We start from the raw sequence: 22,295 nt of genomic DNA, 5'->3' as shown, positions 1-22,295 counted from the left end.
GCCTTTCTGTCCTCCTCTATTCTCAAAAACCTTCAGAAGTTTGTCAGATAGCACATCCAGCTGACAGAGAAATCTTAATTGGAGGGGCAGGGTTGTTATACGCTTAAACTCCGCATTTATCAAAGAAAAAAAAATATCACAGTCATAAAAATCATGAAATCATTTCATTTTCGAATGATTTTATGATTGTAGTTGTGTGCTTGCCTCAAAACGATGCAGAGAAACTAGTCCATGCATTTGTTACTTCAAGGCTAGCTTATTGTAATCAAGTACGAACAACCAGGTTAGACTACAGTACATTACATTTAATTTAGTTTACGTTTTTTTCCAAAGCGACTTAAAATAAGTATTATATGCCTCCCCCCCCCCACTTTCTGAAAACCCATCTGAACTTGTGGACTATTATAACAGCACCCTCTCCTTCTGTCTCAATGAACTGGCCCCCACAAAAACTAAAAATGTCTCTTTCATACACTCCGCCAAATGAAATCAAGGAAACGTCAACTTGAACGCCAACACAAGAAAACCACACTAACAGTCCATCTTCAAATCTACAAAGACTATCTCCAGCAGTACAGTAATGCACTCAAAGCAGCCCGGTCTAATTACTACTCACAACTCATTCAGTCTGGCTCCAGCAACCCCAAGCGTCTGTTCTCCACCATCAGCAAACTTCTCAAACCCTGTGACAACGCCACCTCGTCCTTCACCACCGAACAGTGCAACTCCTTCCTTTCGTTTTTCCAAACCAAAATCAGCAACATTTACAGCAATCTGACACCCTCATCAGCACCCCCCACCTCCTCTCCTGGCTCCCCCCCTTCACCTCACAGCCCCTGTCCCACTTCTCCCCTGTGACCCCCATGCAACTGTCCAACTTCATGACTGGAATTAACTCCACCTGCACACTTGACCCAATGCCCTCCAAATTTGTTAAAGAGAGCCTCCCTGCCATGTCCCAGCTCATCGCCACCATCATTAACTCCTCCCTCAGATCTGGATCAGTTCCCCCCTCTCTCAAACTGGCTGCTGTCACACCCATTCTCAAAAGACCTGGACTCACACCTGACATCATGTCCAACTTCCGGCCCATCTCAAATCTCCCCTTTCTGTCAAAAATACTTGAACGTGTCATTGCTTCACAACTAAAATCCCACCTCAGCTCCAATGACCTCTTTGAGCCATTTCAATCCGGTTTCAGATCAAAACACAGCACAGAAACAGCTCTTCAGAAAATCACAAACGACCTCCTCCTCTCCTCTGACTCCGGCAACCTGAACATCCTCATCCTCCTCGACCTCACCGCAGCATTCGACACCATCAACCACACCATCCTGCTGTCCCTCCTCGAATCATCACTCAACATCACTGACACTGCACTCTCCTGGCTGAAATCCTACCTCACCGACAGACATCAGTTTATCAACATCAACAACTGCACCTCCTCCACTGCTCCTCTGTCCCAAGGCGTCCCCCAGGGTTCGGTGCTTGGCCCCCTCCTCTTCATCCTTTACATGCTCCCCCTTGGCAAAATAATTTGTCGCCACAACCTTCAATTTCACTGCTACGACGATGACATCCAACTTTATATCTCAACAAAAACCATCACCCCCACAACACACTCCACTCTCACCAACTGTCTCTCAGAAATAAAAGCATGGATGCAAACAAACTATCTCCAACTGAACAGTGCCAAATCAGACATCATCATCATCGGCCCCCCATCCCGTATCAAAGACATCCAGAATTTCAACTTCACCATTGACAGCCACACTCTATCTCCCCCCCCTCACATCCGCAACCTCGGAGTCATTTTCGACAGTCAGCTCAAATTCAACCACCACATAAATCACATCACCAGGACCGCCTTTTTCCACCTCAAAAACATTGCCCGTCTCCGCCCGTCACTCTCCTCCTCTGCTGCTGAAACCCTGATTCATGCATTCATCACTTCACGACTCGACTACTGCAATAGCATCCTCTATGGCATACCATCCAACCTCCTCAATAAACTCCAACATATCCAGAACTCTGCTGCCCGCCTCCTCACCCACACCCGCTCCCGAGACCACATCACTCCCATCCTCCAGAACCTCCACTGGCTCCCCGTCCATCAAAGAATCCACTTCAAAGTCCTCCTCATAACTTACAAAGCCCTCAACAACCAGGCCCCCCCCTACCTCACAGACCTGCTGCACCACCACACCCCTTCCCGCTGCCTCCGCTCATCAGAAGCCAACCTCCTATCCATCCCCACCCGCACCAATCACCGGACCTGGGGGGACAGAGCCTTCTCCGTCGCTGCCCCCTCCCTCTGGAACTCACTCCCACAACCCATCAGAGACTGCACCGACCTCACCACCTTCAAAAAACTCACAAAAACTCACCTCTTCAATCTGGCTTTTCATGTGTGATTGTTTTTGTATTATTTGACTTTAACTTTAACTATATATTTATTTGTTGTTCCTTTCTTCTCTTTTCTTTTTTCTTCACTATTATCTGTAAAGCGTCTTTGAGCACCTGTAAAAGCGCTAACAAATTAAATCTATTATTATTATTATTATTATATTATTACTGTAATATAAGACTACATATAAGAAACACCCTTATAGCCATTTCAACAAACAAAACATGATCACTTTTGTGAAGGAGGCTTTATCACAGAATGTTTGGCTTTTGCCTCTCACTTTCTGAATCACTTTTGCCTAATAAATCAGAAAATGTGTATATCCCTGCAATGTTTGCAATATGTAAATCTTATGAATAAATATTCAGGAATTGTCAGACTAATACCAGTTTTCAATTAGTTAAAGATCAAGTTTAAGTTAGTCAATTAAATCACACAAAACATTTGAATACTCACCATTTACTACAGAGCCTTTGGAACAATGTTCAAAGCAAGGCTGAGGTCAATCTTCTCCACACCAATTACCTATCACAGAAAAACATATTTGAAATTATTTCATTTTTCAAACACAAATAAAACAAAAATGTTCTGCTCCTTAAAGGCGACATTTACCATTTAATTATGTACCTTTAGGTTAATATGACCCAACTTCGGCCGAGATGGGCGCCTCCAGTGTAAAAAAGCTACAGTAGCCTTTACTAATGCAATGAGTACAACTTTGTACGGAGCCATACAAATCAGCTTTTCGAGCTCATTTCCATTCGTTTCAATGGAGACGTGCACTGCAGCAGCCCGCACCGCCCGTCATGTGACGAGGAACAACCAATCACAACTGAGAAACATCTCAACTTCCGTAAACAGAAGTGTACGGCAAATATGGAAGATACGTTCATTTCACAGCGGGTGGATCGTAACCCTTACCTTAAGATCTGTCCGGCATGTCCCCCATATTCATGGTATGTACACCGCTGCTAAAATGTAACACAATCATTAATATCCTCCACTTTCCAGTATCAAGTGTCGCTTTCCGGGACACACCCCCACACGCAATATTGTGTCTCTGTTTTGGTCTGTTTTGATCTGTGTGTATTTACGGTATTTACATGAACACAGAGCGGATCAAAGCCGAGACATAAACACAGTTTTTTAGGGAAAACACTGCGGTCCCACAGACAATATTGTATCTTTAACAATCAACACCTTAAATGGGTAAAGATGGTCGCTTAACGTAAGGTAGGCCTAACCTGCATCAGCGCACTTAAAAGTCGGCACAAGAGTAGACATGCAGAGCCGCACCGACGCAGTAAAGTTCTACACCGCCTGACAGCAGACATGAAACAATAATTTAAAACAAGACGTAGCCTATAGACATACAAACATGCCGGACGCTCATCAATCAATCAATCAATGTTTATTTATATAGCCCAATATCACAAATGTTACATTTGTCTCAGTGGACTTCACAGTTTGTACAGAATATCAGTATGACAATACGAAACCCTCTGTCCTTAGACCCTCACATCGTACAAGGAAAAACTTCCGGAGAAAACCCCACAGTTTAAAGGGAAAAATGGGAGAAACCTCAGGGAGAGCAACAGAGGAGGGATCCCCCTCCCAGGACGGACAGACGTGCAATAGATGCCGTGTGTAAATTGAAAAGATAATACATTTGCAACATAGGTAGTCCAAATGTTTGGAAATGCATGTGTGTATAATAGGAAGATGAATCCACGAGGATATCCATCCAGGACTTATGATCCAGGACCACAGCCACGGCTCAAGATCCAGGACTCGCGATCCATGACACAGGACCGCAGGATCATCCATGACCCCGGATCCCAGCGTACATAGACACCAAAAAGAAAGACATTTGGGGAAGCTGGGTTAATCGGAACATGAGAGTACACAGGTATAGACAGAGAGAAGGAAGAAGTAAGATGTCCCCCGACAAACTAAGCCTATATCAGCAAAACTAGGGGCTGAATCTAATCAGCCCTAACTATAAGCTTTATCAAAAAGGAAGGTCTTAAGCGCACACTTAAAAACGGATAGGGTGTCTGCCGCCCGATAACAAACTGGAAGCTGATTCCACAAAAGTGGAGCTTCTTAAGAAAAGGCTCTGGCTCCCATTGTACTTTTAGAGACTCTAGGAACAACCAACAACCCTGCATTCTTGGAACGCAATGCCCTAGTAGGACAGTAGGGTATAATGAGTTCTTTAAGGTAAGATGGCGCCTGGCCATTAAGGGCTTTGTAGGCGAGAAGAAGAATTTTAAATTCTATCCTGTGTTCTATAGGGAGCCAGTGTAAGGCAGCCAGAACAGGAGTAATGTGGTCCCTTTTCCCCTAACTCTGGTTAATACACAAGCTGCAGCATTTTGAATCAGCTGAAGCGACTTGACTGACTTCTTGGTACACCCTGATAATAAGGAGTTACAATAATCCAGCCTTGAAGTAACAAATGCATGGACTAGTTTCTCTGCATCGTTTTGAGGCAAGATATGCCTGATTTTTGCAATGTTACGTAGATGGAAGTAGGCGGTCCTTGAAATTGATTTTATGTGGGCGTTAAAGGATAAATCCTGATCAAATATAACACCAAGATTCCTTAGAGTCTCACTGGAGGCCAAATTAATGCCATCCATAGTGAGTATATCTTTAGATAATTTGTTTCGTAGATTCTTTGGGACAAGTACAATAACTTCAGTTTTAGTCGTGTTTAACATCAAAAAATGTAAGGTCATCCACGTTTTTAAGTCCTTGAGGCAGTCTTTTATTTTATTTAGATGATTAATTTCATCAGGCTTGATTGATAAATATAGTTGAGTATCATCCGCATAACAATGAAAGTTTACAGAATGATTTCTTATAATATTGCCTAACGGAAGCATATATAATGTGAACAAAATAGGTCATCCATCAGCTATGAATCCCCCCTCCCCACTGAGCTCGGTTTAATGTACATAACTTTGGGCAGGGTTCATAGTTTTAAATATTGTAAATCAAGCAACTGCCGGACTTACGCTCTACAAATACTCACAGTATAAAAACACGCTAAACAAAAGTCAATCAATATAAACTCACCTTATGATTTTCATGGCTTTATCCTAGCTAACACCAGTGAATGACAATGTTTACAAATTGACAGCTGTATTTACGTTGCTCGTTGTAACGGCAAATGTGAACTCTGCTTTTTGCAAACAATGCGTCTTGTGATAACCTGTAACTATGACGAACATTTGATGACATTAAATAACTTTAAATAACTTTTACCTTGTAGAGATGTTCTCGGGACAGAACCAGCTTACTCCTCCGATGCGGGAAGAAAAGATGGTAGAACCCCTGGTAGAACATGATTGATTCATGTTTCGATGAGAAACATGAATAAATTATGTCTCATATATTAACTGCATATTTGCAAATTGAACAACCCCACTTTCCCCTTTTTTTCAGTGTAGATAGTATGTATACTCGATTTTTCAGGCTGATATCATTATTTTAGAGGTTGGAATATAACGACCAATTATTCTTATTTTGATGCATCAAAACAGAGAAACAAACTTTGTTCAGGAATCAGGGGATAACATCTAAAAGTTAAAAAGTTGATGTTCTTTAACGGTTAGCAAAACTGTGTAGTTGCAACTCTGTTCCTAAACCACATGATATATTTGTGGCTTTTCTGCAGTTTGTTTGAAATGATCTCATATAACTTAAAGTTAATAACAAGTATATATATATATGTATATATATATATATATATATATATATTTATTTTTCTTAAGGGGAGGGAATCACACGGCATTTATTGCACGTCTGTCCGTCCTGGGAGAGGGATCCCTCCTCTGTTGCTCTCCCTGAGGTTTCTCCCATTTTTCCCTTTAAAGTGTGGGTTTTCTCTGGAAGTTTTTCCTTGTACGATGTGAGGGTCTAAGGACAGAGGGTGTCGTATTGTCATACTGATATTCTGTACAAACTGTGAAGTCCACTGAGACAAATGTAACATTTGTGATATTGGGCTATATAAATAAACATTGATTGATTGATTGAATCCTCATGACACGCATTTTTAAATAATTATCATCCGATAAAACAGACCAGTCTCTGCCAGTCATTTTTTTTTTTTTTTTATCCGATGACGTTATCAGTGATTTTAAGCTGATTAATTACCGAAATAACATCAACCCTGTGGGCGGCGCCATTTTGACGAGTCACATGATTTATTTTACCGGAAGTGACGTGAACTATGCGTTTGGTGTCGAGGAAAAATTGACGTATGTGCTTTGTTCATGTTGTTTACTCTAGTTACTCTCACAATTCTATTGAAATATGCCTCATTGTATCGCGAAACATTGCCACAATTCGGATAGGAACAATCCACGGAATGCTCCGTGTGCACGTGAACGTGTGCTCTGTGAATGCTTTCTTTATTTGATTGATTAACTACTATGGAATTTATTCAACTATATTTTACCATTATTATGTTAGGCAGGGCTGCCAACACTCACGCATTGAGCTTGAGAGTCACGCAATTAACCCATATTTCACGCACTCACGCCACACTTGCCTTTCCTCACGCTAAGTTTTCGTCCAAAACAAATGTATATAAATATAAAAATAAAGTGAAGGAACAGCGAACCGAGCGGTCTACGAAATGAGACGGTCTTCTGGCTTAGTTCAGTAAAGTTGGAACGATATTGGAAGATTCTGATTTCACGGATCAATAACTCATGAAAACGTTATTTAGACACAAATGACGTCTCCTAAGTACAGTGGTAAGGTTGACAACGAACTACAATCACATTTTGATTAAAGCTAATATGCGCCGTCCTCCGAGCTGAGCACATTACATTGGTCTCTATCTGCAGCCGGAGAAGCAACACACTCTCACTCCATAATCGTCCAGGAGCGACATTTTGTCAGGGTCCCGTGGCGTGCAGTTGTGATGCTCCTAGGCTCCTTCAGCTTCATAAAGGGACGCATATAGCTTTCAACTGATTGCAATGTATTCCCATCTGCGGCGGGATTTGACGCTCATGGAAGCACGGCATTCGTTTGTGTCGGCTGCCCTTAAAGGCAATGTGAGCGTCCATTCCCATTGGATAACGGAGAATTGTACACCCGGAAGTAAGTATTCTCCTTACTGTTGATTGATTTTACATTGATATCTGCACTACTCATCGACTAAAAAACACCAGATTATCCTTGTTAAGTACACAACATTGATTGGTTTTAATTGTGTGCAATGCTTTTGTATTTTTCCCCTTCGATTCGGAGAAACAAATATTTTTTCGGAGTAAAGGATGGCAGAAGACACTACACTACCCAGAATCCCCAGCTATCGTTTAGGACTACACCATGTGCTCTGTTTGACAAACCCCGTGATTAGTTCTCAAGCTCTGTGAATGGTTGACCTCCAACTGCATTCCATAAAATAAAAAATACGTTTCGTAAAAGATAAAATCTTACTTTATTCAGCAGTGCTTGCTTTACTCTTTGAAAGTCATCACATGAATGCATTGTAATAAATGGTTCGGCTGCATTAAATATATTACACATCTGTCGTAGTTCTTTATTTTTATTTATCTACAGAGATCGGGCTCAGAATAGACCGGAAACTATTCTTTTACCGTTCAGTTTGAATTTCAAAATAAAGTTAGTAGTAATATTTTGTTTTGATATTATTGTTTTTTATTAACTACTAGACTGCTGGGTCATGTTAAGAACATCTTTTCTGCGTTGCTGTGGGTTTTTTCCATCGCTTTTGTGTTACAAATATCAAAACAATAACTAAATATACCCGTCGTAAACTAAACCAGAAACAGCAGTATATTTTATTTTGTTAACACTGTAAATTTGACAGCTTTTTAACCCAAACCACCTACTGGTTAAAGCACGTTATTACAAGTTTAGAGTAATGCAATGCAGGTAGATTGTGTTGCTTTTTAATGACTGTTTAAAATGCCTTTTTTCTTAATGTCTTTTATTATTATTAACTACTTGTTACTTGTTGCTAGGGACGCTGCTATCGATATTGTGTTTCGCAACATCTTCTCTATCTATGGCACGTCTCTACTGGGAGTTGTAGTTTTAAAAGACGTTTTCGTATTTCCCATAATGAGAAGTTGCCAGTATAGGCCTACTGTGTACATCCCTGGAGGTTTAGGGGATAGGAAACACTCAAATTTAAAACATATAATTAATAAATGGGTGAAAATTGCTTGTGCCCATAATGGGCAGCATTAATATATATACCCACATGCCAGCTAAGGTCAGAAGAGCTTTATTTAACAGTTGGTCTTATGTTTGTGACCCCTCCTGTTGTTAATTGATTACATTACATTACATTAATTGATAAGCCTAAAACATGCGCTTGTCAAGGTTCAGAGGCAAATTTTGCAAATATAGCAGTAGCCATCGATCATCTTAAGATAAGATATACTTTATTGATCCCAAGTTGGTAACATTTGCGTTACATCAGCATGTTTAACAGTTTTAAATATGCAGTGGTGTTTATTTGTAAATCATTTAGTATAAACACACAAATTCTGTGTTTTATATTTAATGATTCTGTGTTCTTTATTTATTGATTGTTCAATACCTGACAAGGCCGGAGATGAAATATCTATATACATCCTATAAGAATATAATACATATGTATAATATCAGTTAAAATAAGTGCTTCAACATAGTTAACATTGCTGGAGGTATGCATAAATATTGATAGATGTCTTGTAAGGCACTATTGAGGAACCTGCGACCCAAGTTTTTCATTCATTGCATAACTACACCGTTTGTGAATATGATATGTCAATAAACCTTAGAAAATCTTGAAATCTTGAAAAGGATGTGCAAAATAGTCATTATATACAGTCTTTAATTAACTATTAGTAGAGAATAACGAGGAATGAATATACTTTATAGGGATCCTATTAATATCTAATAATAAAAATAATGAAATTCAATAACATGCTTTAACCACAGGTGTCCCTTTCTATCAGCTGTGCACCTTTATGGTGTAAATACAGCCTATCTACCAATTGGATGAAATATAAAAGTCAGCCGAATTAGTGTTGATCCTGCAAAGAGACGTATTGTGTGAAAATAAATGTAAGATGTTGTTTAATTGCTGATATATTTATGATCCACGTCACGTTTTCAGTGTTGGCGGCAGTTCCTCATGTTTGTCTAGAAGGCTTCTCATCAGGGCTCTATAAATAGAGAACTACGGCAGATATGTAATATTTAATGCAGCCGAACCGTGTATTACAATGCCGTTATGTGATGACTTTCAAAGAGAAAAGCAAGCACACTCGGAATAAAGTATTATTTTATTTTTTTAAATGTTTTCGGTTTATTTGTTAATAACGATGTGATGTGAGATGTGAGACTGGAATTGCACAGGGGAAAATAACGTATCTTTAGATGCAGATTTTGTTAAACTAATACGTTTGCGCTGTGGACCAACACTATACATTGACGGGGAAGGGGGTAGCAATAAAGATAACACCATTAAACAGTTACACAACATAACAGAAATAATATCGATAGCAGCGTCCCTAGCAACCACCTTGGTAACAATGAAAACTTCTATGGATGCAATTTCCTGAAGTAATCTTCGTAATAACTAGCAAACTAAAGATCATGTACATCCACTGCACACATAATCTGAAATAACAACTCATATTTCTCGCATCAAATGACATCAAAACGCATTTTAATGACCAAACTAACTATAAAATAGGCATTTTCCACCGAGAATAAAACGAAGTTCGGACATGTTTTTTTTTTCTGCAGGGAGAAATTTGAAGATCACGTGACATAGACGCCAGCCATTGGAATGAATGGTAAAAAAAAAACGGGGCTTGTCAAACAGAGCACAAGGTGTAGTCCTAAACGATAGCTGGGGATTCTGGGTAGTGTAGTGTCTTCTGCCATCCTTTACTCCGAAAGAATATTTGTTTCTCCGAATCGAAGGGGAAAAATAAAAAAGCATTGCACACAATTTAAACCAATCAATGTTGTGTAATTAACAAGGATAATCTGGTGTTTTTTAGTCGATGAGTAGTGCAGATATCACTGTAAAATCAATCGACAGTAAGGGGAATACTTACTTCCGGGTGTACAATTCTCCGTTATCCAATGAGAATGGACGCTCACATTGCCTTTAAGGGCAGCCGACACAAACGAATGCCGTGCTTCCATGTGCGTCAAATCCCGCCGCAGATGGGAATACATTGCAATCAGTTGAAAGCTATTTGCGTCCCTTTATGAAGCTGAAGGAGCCTAGGAGCGTCACAACTGCACGCCACGGGACCCTGACCAAACGTCGCTCCTGGACGATTATGGAGTGAGAGTATGTTGGGAGAAGAAACGAGTGCTCTGCTCAGGGACCGTCTGCAAAGTGCAACTCCGAAAAAAGAGAATACAATAATATTCAATCACTATTATACAGCTTATTAGTACCAAACTCTCCACACACATCAATAGTGTCCTGGTGGTCATACTACAGCAAGGAGTTTGGAAGAATATGCTTTTGAATAATTTTGGGGAATATTTATAATGTAAAATCTTCATCTTAAATAACTTTACTATTATACAGTATATTTCTACCAAACTCACTATTTGCATTGTTGTTGTTAGCATCTGGTTAGCTTAACGGATATTAAAAGCTGTTTCTAAAACAATGAGAGGGAGAGCTCTGTCCTGTCAGACTGAGAGATAACTAAAGCTCAGTGAGGTAAGGGACTCTGTTTAGATGCTTTAGTCTAGTTATCTCAGTGGGTCTCATACGTTTTGGTCACCATTTATGAGAATAAATGAAAAACAGTTATGAAATACTATATGACAGTGAAACACGAATACAGTTTAAAAGGTGGGTGATTTGTAAAATATCCATAAAGAAAACGAAAATCTGTTTACCATAAATTCATTTTGCTCTCAAAATGCACCAGGTTGATGCATTTAACTTCAAAATTAAAAAAAAAAAATTCCCAGGGGAGCATGCCCCCGGACCCCCCTAGAGGAGATGAGGACCCCCCCCCCACACTTATAAAATAGCACTTGATTGTAAGAGTTGCGGGTACACTGTGTATGTGTGTATTCCACTGTAGCGCCCGGTACATTAATGGGAAACCGTGTACATGTTCAATACATTTGTAACACTGTACACATGAACGTTTCTTTTTTCGGTTCACCATAAAAAATCTCACTCCAAGCTGAAATCAAATGTTGGCAGCCCTGTGTTAGGACTCCTAGCCTACATTGTTCTATAAAGAGTGCATTCTGTAGATATGCTTTTTGATTTCTTTTATCATGGCTATACTTAGTAAAGTTTTGGTTTTGAAAATTATCTGTCATTGTCCTTCATGTCCTTGCCATGCAATTGTAGACAGAATCCATTTGACACGCTTTAAAATTAACAACCATAAACTTCTTATTGAATATGGTCGATACACAAATACTCCTGTAAATGACAGGTTGTGCAAACATTGCCATGAGATTGAGGATGAAAATAATTTCCTCCTAGAATGTAAACGTCATTATAAAACTTTTGATAAAGTCAATTCAATCTTTAATCCAGAACTTCCTAACCAAATAAAATGTCTTTAGTTGATATGTCCATTAATAATAATAATAATAATAATAATAATAATAATAAAAATAATAATTGTAAAGTATATAATGCTAAGAAGAAAGGGCTGTACCCGTCAAATGTACCCACCTTTCATTTATTGGTTCAACCAAAGAGGTGCGTTTCACATCCTTCATGACAACCAGTGCTGTTCTCAATACAGCTTTTTCTAACACCACAGTGTTGAATTCCCTGTGTAAAAATATGCAATCCAAGTCGTCTGTGAACAGTTTATTTTCAAGCTCTTCAAGCCCATGACAACATATGTTCATAAGAGGATTGTCCATGGCTACACACCGATCGCAAGTACACCATTCATGTACAGGTCTCCCTACTCGCTCCCCGAAATCAATTGCACGAGTAAAGGGATCGTCTCCAGCAAGATCACCGTGCTGTTCATCCTCATCGTCACTGTCCCTGGATTCCTGACGGTTCTGGCCACTTGGCTCGAACCTGTATGGCTGAATTCCCCCATCCAATCTCTCCACTTTGCTCAAAGATTCTTCCTCGGCTGACGAGTCCGAACTCAAATACTCCGCCATGTTTTCGTCGAATGAGCTGTCGTGTTTACAAAGTGAACGCATAGATGACGTCACGACCTAGTTTTTCGGATCATGTGACTACTGAAAATGGCCAAAATGGCAGCTGCCTGACGGAATATACAGGTTTTGATAAAAAAAGAGCTATAAAATCATTATTTACCGGGGAATATCACTGATTTCCTTCAGGGTATGGTTTAAACATAATGTTTCACAAAATACTGACGTTTTTATTAACTATCTAATGACTGGAGCCTTCCTTTAAGTAAAATGTTCAGCTGTAAACATCTGGAGCTGCTTGCTTAATGTTTAAATTCTGCTGCCTTTTTAAAATTCTTCAAGGACAGAAAAAATATACATTATCTTATCTAAGATTAGCTATAAGTATTTTGAATTGGTTGACAGATAATGAATCACAACAATCAATTAATAGCTTTAAGCATTCATCAACCATATTTACGAATGTTGGCTGGTTTAAGACTTTTTAATGTGAGGATTCAATACTTTTCTCTTTTAAAACATATTATCATTTGACATCAAAAGCAAATTAGGCAAATCATTTAGATATTTTGAGTAAACAAAAAAAGGGCTCTAACTATAAATTACATTATATATACTATCAAAGTATACAGAATATATATATATATATATATATATATATATATATATATATATATACTGTATATATTTATACATCCAAATATATAAAGGAAAATGTAGATATTTTCTGTTTACTATCACATAAAACAGAGCAAATACTTTTACTTTACAAGCTGGTACAAGGAAATGGAAAATGTAATACATCTATTTTACAATGACTCCAATATAACAGTTCCTGATGTTATTGTTTTTCCGTCTGACTTTCTTCTTTAGATTTCAAGAACAGTTTACAAGATTCCAAAAACACTATAATTGCAAAGACAGGTTAGAGATACTGTTTCAACTGTTGCAGTATTTATTTGTGTTGTAAATTAACCAAACAATGAACATTTAATGAAGAATGTTCTTTAAAGCAATTTTACTTGCAGTTTGATCTCTCCTTTATTAAGTTGTTTATTCCTGTTGTGTATTTATGATGAAAACCAGGAAATCTGATCAGGCCTCCTTTCTTCTTTAACTCTAAACATATCAATTAACCAGCAAACTCACAAGTCCTCAAAAATGTAAAGTCACATCTGCTGTGGGGGAGAATAAATATTTCAGAGAGGTTGCATCAGTTAAGTGACGCGGTCACAATGAGAGAAGCTTGCAGTCTGAATTAAAGATGTTCTCGGTTCCAATGCTGTGGCGGCATTAGATTAGCCACAAACTGTAATCTGTCACTTAGCTGTAGCAGGCCTCCTGTTGGAAGTGATGTAAACTGTTGCTGTCTGGACACAGAGCTGGGAGGGTAATGGGGATTCATTGATCCACTGGTCTTTAGCTGATTGAGTTAGATAATTAAAAAGCCTCTTGTATCAGTTCCATTAAGGATTGTTTGTGCTGCTTTTTTCTTCTTTCTCTTGTTCTTCAACAGCACAACTAAGAGCTCCAGAGAGCTGCTGAAAAACAAACAGAACACTCTTTATGGCCCATTATCTAATGTAGTATCAGACCTGCCAACCTGCACGCATTTTAACCTGTTAAGCCCTGAGCCTGTTTTTCAGGTCTCAGGCTCGAAAATGACATTCCCAGAACAAATGACCATATATTCCCTTCTAAAAGGGTTACATTAATAATCTTTTTTCTCAAAGCAATGATAAACCTGTGTGTTGGATGTAGAAAAGTCAGAATCAATATAATTATTTTTTATTTTAAAGTAAATTCAGATTGAACATAGTAAAAAAATGTAAATTATAGTGTCCGTCCAAAATAAATACATTACTTATAGTGAAAAACCACCCTTGAATGATGGGATAGTAAACTAAAATCTTGCAAGAAACAGCGTCTGAGTGCTTCTTAACATTTAATAAACTATGAACTAGTCATACTCCCTTAACGGGAAGAAACTCAGCTTTCAGAAAATATTAACCATTTTTAGGTAAACGAAACAAAAGGGTAACAACAAAGGCAGAGTACACTGTAGGGGTTTCACCAACTAGTCGACTACCTTTACCACTAGTCGGCGCTGTAGGCCCTAGTCAACTAGTCCTGAAAAAAATTGAGGTAAACGAGGTGCTGCAAAATGCTACAAAATACGTCCGACATTCTTATGTATGGCAGTACTTCAACGAAGATGTAACCAACTCCACAGTGAAGTGTCAGTTGTGTACAGCTGAAGATGAAACACCCGCTGCCGACAGCTAGCACTAGCAGTAATGCTAGCACCAGTGAGCAACGGACCGGCGTCAGCACTGAACAGAGGCAAACGAACAGCAAGAAAACACGGGTCAACAGTGATGCGGATGATGAGCTACGGGATTACTGCCAGCGGACACCGCATATGCCCACAATGGATAATCCACTGGAGTGGTGGGCAGAAAACGTGCACCGCTTCCCCCGCTTTCGAGGAGCTACCTGGCTATTCCAGCCACAAGCACCCCGAGTGAGAGGGTTTTTTCCCTGGCAGGCAACACTGTCACCCGAAAGCTGTCAAGCCTCCTTCCCTCACATGTCGATGCGTTGGTGTTCAAACCAAAAATATGGAAAGGTGGATGTTATCGTGGAGGACAGCAAATAAAGTGTTGCGCAATGGATTTACGTGGCATTTATGTAAACAAGAGTTTTTTGCTGTCGATTTTGGTGAGTCCAGTTACTGTTTGTTATTTACTCAGCCATGTAACACAAATTAAAATGCAGTGTTTAATGTTACTGTATGAGTTCCAATATAAAATACAGTTGTACACCTCTCTTTGTGTGTCTTTATTATGACGTAACGACTAGTCGACTGCTATTTTGAAAAACGTGTCGACTAGTAAATATTGGTAGTTGTGAAACCCCTAGTACACTGTAGCTCAGAGAGTGGGCTGAATGGTACAGTCTGACCCCTCACGAGCTGACAAAGGTCCAGTTTGTGCCAGAGTGCACTCTGGTTCTCTTAGTGACTATTTACGAAAGCACCTTCTGTGGGCTAGATAAAACCCAAACTAAGTGGCAGTACTAACCAACATTACATGGAGATGAGTAGCTACAGGATCTCACCATTCAGGATCTGAATGAGTATAAAAGTGACCATGCAAATCTGGATATCAAGCAGCAGGGCCGTGGGAAGTAGGGGTGCTGAGGGTGCTGCAGCACCCCCTGGTGGAGGACAGGGGATCTGCACTTCCACAAGATTAAATAAAAATATTATTTAAAAAAAATGAATTTTCAGTCTTGATGTAACAACATTAATAATTAAGTAAAGATAACACCCTTTTCACCCCGGTTACATTTTCCATTTGCCCCGTACGATGGGCGCTGTAAGTGATGAAAGTGGGGGATGTTGGCTTATCAGGCACCCGCAGCTCACCAGCGTGAGAGAGAGAGAGAGAGAGAGGGATAGATAGATTGAGAGACGGGGTGCACCGGTACCGGCTGGGATTGTTGTTAGCTTCTGCTGCGCTAACCGATATAAGAAGATGTTTCTACAATAATGTGGAGGGAGAGCTCTCCTGTCAGACTGAGAGATTCAGTGAGGTAAAGGACTGAGTGTTTAGATAGTTGAGTGGGTCTCAAATGTTTTGATCACAATTTATGTAAACAAATATTTCCAAGGCACTCCTTTATAATTATTAGGCTGAATAAAAACAGGTTTGAAATCATTCCAATGTATACTATAGGACAGTAAACCAAAAATATTGTTTAAAACTGGAGAGATTTAAAAATATGCATAAATAAATAAATGTTAACTGGTAAAATGAGATATAAATGAACCACACAAATAAAACAAGTTAGCCTACATTTATTTGTTATTGGCTATGGTAGGTTATTGGTTATGTTCACATATATTATTTGATTATTAAAATGCAAACCGATCTTTTTCATATGGGTGTTTAGAGTTGTATCCCCTAGATCAGTCTCTAGCAATTGGGCGCTCAAAGTGCACCAGATTGAAGCATTTTACTTTAAAATGTTAAAAAAAAATCTTCCCAGACCCCCCAAGAAGATGTGAAGTCCACCCCCAAATTAAAACATGTTCACGCAATACTAAATACATTTGAAGCCTTTTTATATAAGCTGTCCACCATGTCAATACGTTTCTCTGTTTGTAGTGTATTGGTCTTTTGTAGAGGTTTTTCAATGCCAGCTAAAATCTTGCCTAGGGCAGCAAATTGGTCAAAACCGGCCCTGGTGTCATCCCCACAGCACCCCCCATTTGAAACATGTTCCCACGGCTATGTCAAGCAGCAAGTATGATGTGCTGAGATCAAACAGGATCCAAGTGACTATGCATTCCTGCAGGGTGCAGGCTGGGGTCTGCCTCCTCCACCACGCCGCTGTCCTCTGCTGTCACTGCAGCCGGCCCCCTCCTCAGTGGCTGCTCTGTCTGCGGCGGTGCTGGAAATAGCCACGCTGAGCTCATTAGCAGATTAGGTGTTGCAATGAATCTGTGTGGTTAGAGCTCCACAGCCTGATGTTGTTCCTCCAGGAAGGCAATTACATCTGATTGACGTGTTGGCACATGGGGTCGGGGGGGGTGGGGCCCGCAGCCCGGGCCTGTGGAGGGCCGCCATATGAAGGGCAAAGTCCTCTTAATATCTGAACAACACTATCGATGTCACTGGCATCTAGTGAGGGATCTAAAGTTGTGTGGGACATACAGTTACATTGGGCCTAGCACTAGAATGTTGCACATGAACATGTATTATATTGCAAAATCACTTTTGTATTTATATTTGATTAGATTAACCTCTGTTTACTGATATATGTTCCTGAGCAATGCTAACATAAATATTTAGTACGTGAAGTTATGGTCACAGTGAGTAAAGCTCACACAGGCACAGAGGGCCGCTCAGGGGTCCTACAGGTGAAACGCAGACCAGGTAAAGGCTCCACTTATTAGACCTAGCGGACAGTGTGTAGCCACAATGATCTGTTAGTGTTTCTCTGTTTGAAGGTAAGCTAAAGTGGTGAAAAGATGTATAAAAGTAGTGACAGATACAGTGGAGGAAATAAGTATTTGATCTCTTGCAGTTTTGTCAGTTTGCCCACTTACAAATAAATTAACAGTCTATAATTGTAATGGTTTACTTTACTAATGAGAGTGAGAATATCAAAAAGAGAATCAAGACATTTACATTATATAAAAGATAAAAATGTATTAGCATTTAACTGTGTGAAATAAGTATTTGATCCATTGCAGAACATGTGTTAGTACTTGGTGGAGAAACCCTTGTTGGACACACAGAGGTCAGATGCTTCTTGCTGGCCTCCAGGTCTGTGCACATCTCAGGAAGGATGTTGGTCCACTTCTCTCTGAAGATCCTCTCCAAATCCTTCAGGTTTTGAGGCTGATGCTTGGCCTCTGGAAGCTTCAGCTCCCTCCACAGATTTTCTATAGGATTAAGGTCTGGAGACTGGCTAGGCCCCTCCATCACCTAAATGTGCTTCTTCTCTAGCCACCCCTGTGTTGCCTTGGCCGTATGTTCAGGGTCATTGTCCTGCTGGAAGACCCCTCCATGACCCATGTTCAGTGTCCTGGCTGAGGGAAGGAGGCTATCGGCCAAGAGGCAGGGAAGTCCTCCTGGCCCCTTAGCAGAGAAACACCCCCAAAGCATAATGTTTCCACCTCCATGCCTGACGGTGGGGATGGTGTTCTGGGGTTATAGTCAGCATCTCTCTTCCTTCAAACACGGCGTGTCGAGTTGATGCCAAAGATCTGCATTTTGGTCCCATCTGACCACATCATCTTCTTTTGAGTAAATCAGATTGTCAAACTTCAGACGGGCCTTTCATGTTCTTCCTGAGCAGGGGGCCTTCAGGCGCTGCAGGATTTGATCCATTATGGTGTAGTGTGTTACCAATAGTTTTCTTGGTGACTGTGGTCCCAGCTGCCTTGAGATCATTAACAAGTTCCTCCTGTGTAGTTCTGATCCCTCACCTTTCTCATGATCATCAAAACCCCACGGGGCCAGATCTTGTGCGGAGACCCAGACCGAGGGCGATTGATGCTTATTTTGTGTTTCTTCCATTTCTGAATAATCACACCAACAGTTGTCTCCTTCTCACCAAGCTGCTCTTTGATTGTCTTGTAGCCAGTCCCAGCCTTGTGCAGGTCTACAGTCTTGTCCCTGAGGTCCATAGACAGCTCTTTAACAAGAGGCGCGTTCACACCGCAGTACTTTTCCCACTTTAGTTTCCATATAGTTCCGAAATGTTGCGTCACACCAAAAAAATCCAGAACTAAAATTTGTTCATAGAGAGCAGGGACTTTCGTGGGAGAAAAAGGTTCCTATGTCTGATTGGCTGGGCGGATTGCAAACCACGCCCCGTAAAACTCCAAAAAGTTTTGTGAAGCCGCCATTTTATTATCCTCGCATTAGCATTATTAGCATTAGCCGAGTGCACAAACGCAGAGAGACTAACTTATGGCAACACAAAAGAAAACATGGGAGCGGTGGAGATGAGGAGGTCTCGGCGTTCTGGCGATTTACTCTGAAGCCAGTCCCCAACTCTGGGGACTTCCGGCAGGGGATTTCTGGCCGGGAACTTCGGGTGGCATTATACGCCGTGAAGTTGTTTGCGGTCTGCCAGTAAACCCAAAGCAGAAGAAGAAGAAGTGACGTCAGCGGCTTCATTTGCCTAATCCTCCCTCAGGGACTTATTCCGGTGTGAACGCGATCTGTACCTAGTTCATGAGAAGTAAAGAGTTCTGATGAACCTTTGTAGGAAAAGTACTGCGGTGTGAAAGCGCCTAAATTGATATTAGGAGTACTTTTTTAAAGGAAATGGACTTATGTAACCAGTCTGTGGGAGCCATAATTCCTGTTTGTTGCAAGGGAATCAAATTTCCCACAGTTAAATACAAATCAATTTGAATATTTTATATAATATCAATTTCTGGATTTTCTTTTTGATATTCTCTCTTTAACTAGTAAAAATAAACCTACCATTAAAAGTATAGACTGTTCATTAATTATTATTTATTATTCGTGGGTGAACTTAGAAAATCGGCAAGGGATCAAATATGTATTTCCTCCACTGTATATAAATGGTGTATGATTGTAACACACTAGTGAAGATAGGATATATCAATGTCACATTTGATCATAGTTTTACTGGTAAATTGAAGAGTGTGTAATGCAATGCAATGCGTCACCTGCTAGCTTAAATGGACTAATGCAGGTAGTGTTACACCTGTAGCTAGTATGTATGTGTTCTGGATATTGGCAGTCAGTGTGTATTGTGCGTTAATTGCAAGCTGACTTTTTGATCTTTTATGTTTAAAGGGGACCTATCATGCAAAATGCACTTTTGTACGTCTTTTGTAAATGAATATGGGTCCCCGGTGTTCAGAAAACACAACCCTCTCTATTTTCCTCCATACCCAAATCTCTAAAAAAGGGGCTGCAACGGATCTGATACAGACTGATCCAGATTTGAACACTGTCCTGAAGTCAGGACGGTGGCGCTACGGCTATTGGTCAATTCTCCACCTATCAGGGGAATGAGAGGTTGGGCCACGGCCGGCCATTGCCGCTCGAAAGCGCTGGAGACGCTGTAGTACATATGCCAGGCCTGTAAGTGGCGCTGTGGTCTGCCACAAAAGCAGCGAAGAAGACTTCCCTTGCATGGTTGCCATGGTTGCCCTTCTGTTTATTCTCTCCGCTTTGGCTCTTTTTCTCCCTCCCCGAGGCAAGCGTTTGCGCCTCCTGCTTTAAAACAAATGAATAATGACTATATAATCATATGTAAGGGATAATGTGCAGCGACGCGGTCATTATGGGGAAAAGAAGACCGACAGGCTGATCAGGAGCCCGACGCGAAGCGGAGGGTTCTAGATCGGCATGAAGGCACATTGAAATGAAATGCAATGTGCAATGTGCACATTATCCCGCCTATTACATGGCCACATTCTCAACAAAGTAACGACATGACTCCCAATATTAATAGAAATGCTTTTATGGATGTAGAAAATGATTTTATTGACTTAAAAAATTGTTGTATGTATTGATTTAAATTGACATGCATCCGCTAAGAAAAATAGTCTGTTGTTACTGTTTGAGCTAACGCAGCAATGGCAGGAACTGCTTCGATAGCGTTTTTGAGGAGCTTTTTGATTACAGATTTGAAAACATCATTGCTTGCTTTAAAAGTAGCACAATTCATTATGTCAAACCTTGGAAAGTATCTAGATATCCCTGCCCTAATGCCAAAGTAACTGGTAACTGAATGTGTCGTCGTTTGATGTCTATGTCTGGACCGCTGCGTAAAAAGGAGGGTTTCTGCCCCATTACTTCTCTTCTTACTTCTATAAGAATAAAACACGGAGGACGGAGATCTCTTTTTCTCCCCCTCTTCTCCCCGCTGCAGCCCAGCAGCTGATCTCAAAGCACGCTCCCCTCTCCAACACACTCTCACTCCATAATCGTCCAGGCGCGACGCTTGGTCAGGGTCCTGTGGCGTACAGTTGTGACGCTCCTAGGCTCCTTCAGCTTCATAAAGGGACGCAAATAGCTTTCAACTGATTGCAATGTATTCCCATCTGCGGCGTGATTTGACACTCATGGAAGCAGGGCATTCGTTTGTGTCGGCTGCCCTTAAAGGCAATGTGAGTGTCCATTCCCATTGGATAACGGAGAATTGTACACCCGGAAGTAAGTATTCCCCTTACTGTCGATTGATTTTACAGTGATATCTGCACTACTCATCGACTAAAAAACACCCGATTATCCTTGTTAATTACACAACATTGATTGGTTTAAATTGTGTGCAATGCTTTTGTATATTTCCCCTTCGATTCGGAGAAACAAATATTTTTTCGGAGTAAAGGATGGCAGAAGACACTACACTACCCAGAATCCCCAGCTATCGTTTTGGACTACACCATGTGCTCTGTTTGACAAGCCCCGTGATTAGTTCTCAAGCTCTGTGATTGGTTGACCTCCAACTGCATTCCATTCATTCCAATGGCTCGCGTCTATGTCATGTGATCTTCAAATTTCTCCCTGCAGAAAAAAAAAAGATGGCCGAACTTCGTTTTATTCTCGCTGGAAAATGCCTATTTTAAAGTTAGTTTGGCCATTAAAATGCGTTTTGATGTCATTTGATGCGAGAAATATGAGTTGTTATTTCAGATTATGTGTGCAGTGGATGTACATGATCTTTAGTTTGCTAGTTATTACGAAGATTACTTCAGGAAATTGTGTCCATACAACGTTTTCATTGTTACCAAGGTGGTTGCTAGGGACGCTGCTATCGATATTATTTCTGTTATGTTGTGTAACTGTTTAATGGTGTTATCTTTATTGCTACCCCCTTCCCCGTCAATGTATAGTGTTGTTCCATAGCGCAAACGTATTAGTTTAACAAAATCCGCATCTAAAATTGTGGCATAGATACGTTATTTTCCCCTGTGCAATTCTCCATTTACTAAACAATAACACATAATTATCCTTGTGTTTATTTATTTGTTTTATTAATAAACACAAGTTGGAGTCCGTCAGGACCGAGGGTCGGAGCAGCTCATTTGCTTTAGAGAATATTACACCCGGAAATAAGTATTCTCTCCACTACCCCGTGATAGTCCTCAATCTCTGTGATTGGAGAGTGTGCTCCGAGGGTTACGCCGAGCGTCGAACAGCACTTGAAATGGGAT

The 22,295-nt window shown here is 40.4% G+C and overlaps 1 protein-coding gene across 1 annotated transcript in view; it reads right to left on the bottom strand.

The window, feature by feature from the left end:
* Positions 1-22,295, bottom strand: part of LOC307021219 (uncharacterized protein) — a 616,546-nt gene that overhangs the window by 21,453 nt on the left and 572,798 nt on the right. The window contains exon 7 of the transcript XR_013803106.1: positions 2,864-2,932. The gene's annotated coding sequence lies outside the window, so the exon portion shown is untranslated. The remainder of the gene's footprint in view (positions 1-2,863; positions 2,933-22,295) is intronic.

Source organism: Notothenia rossii (assembly GCF_949606895.1).
Source record: "Notothenia rossii genome assembly, chromosome: 1".
Classification (NCBI taxonomy): Eukaryota; Metazoa; Chordata; class Actinopteri; order Perciformes; family Nototheniidae; genus Notothenia; species Notothenia rossii.
This window is presented reverse-complemented; position numbering and strand designations above follow the sequence as displayed.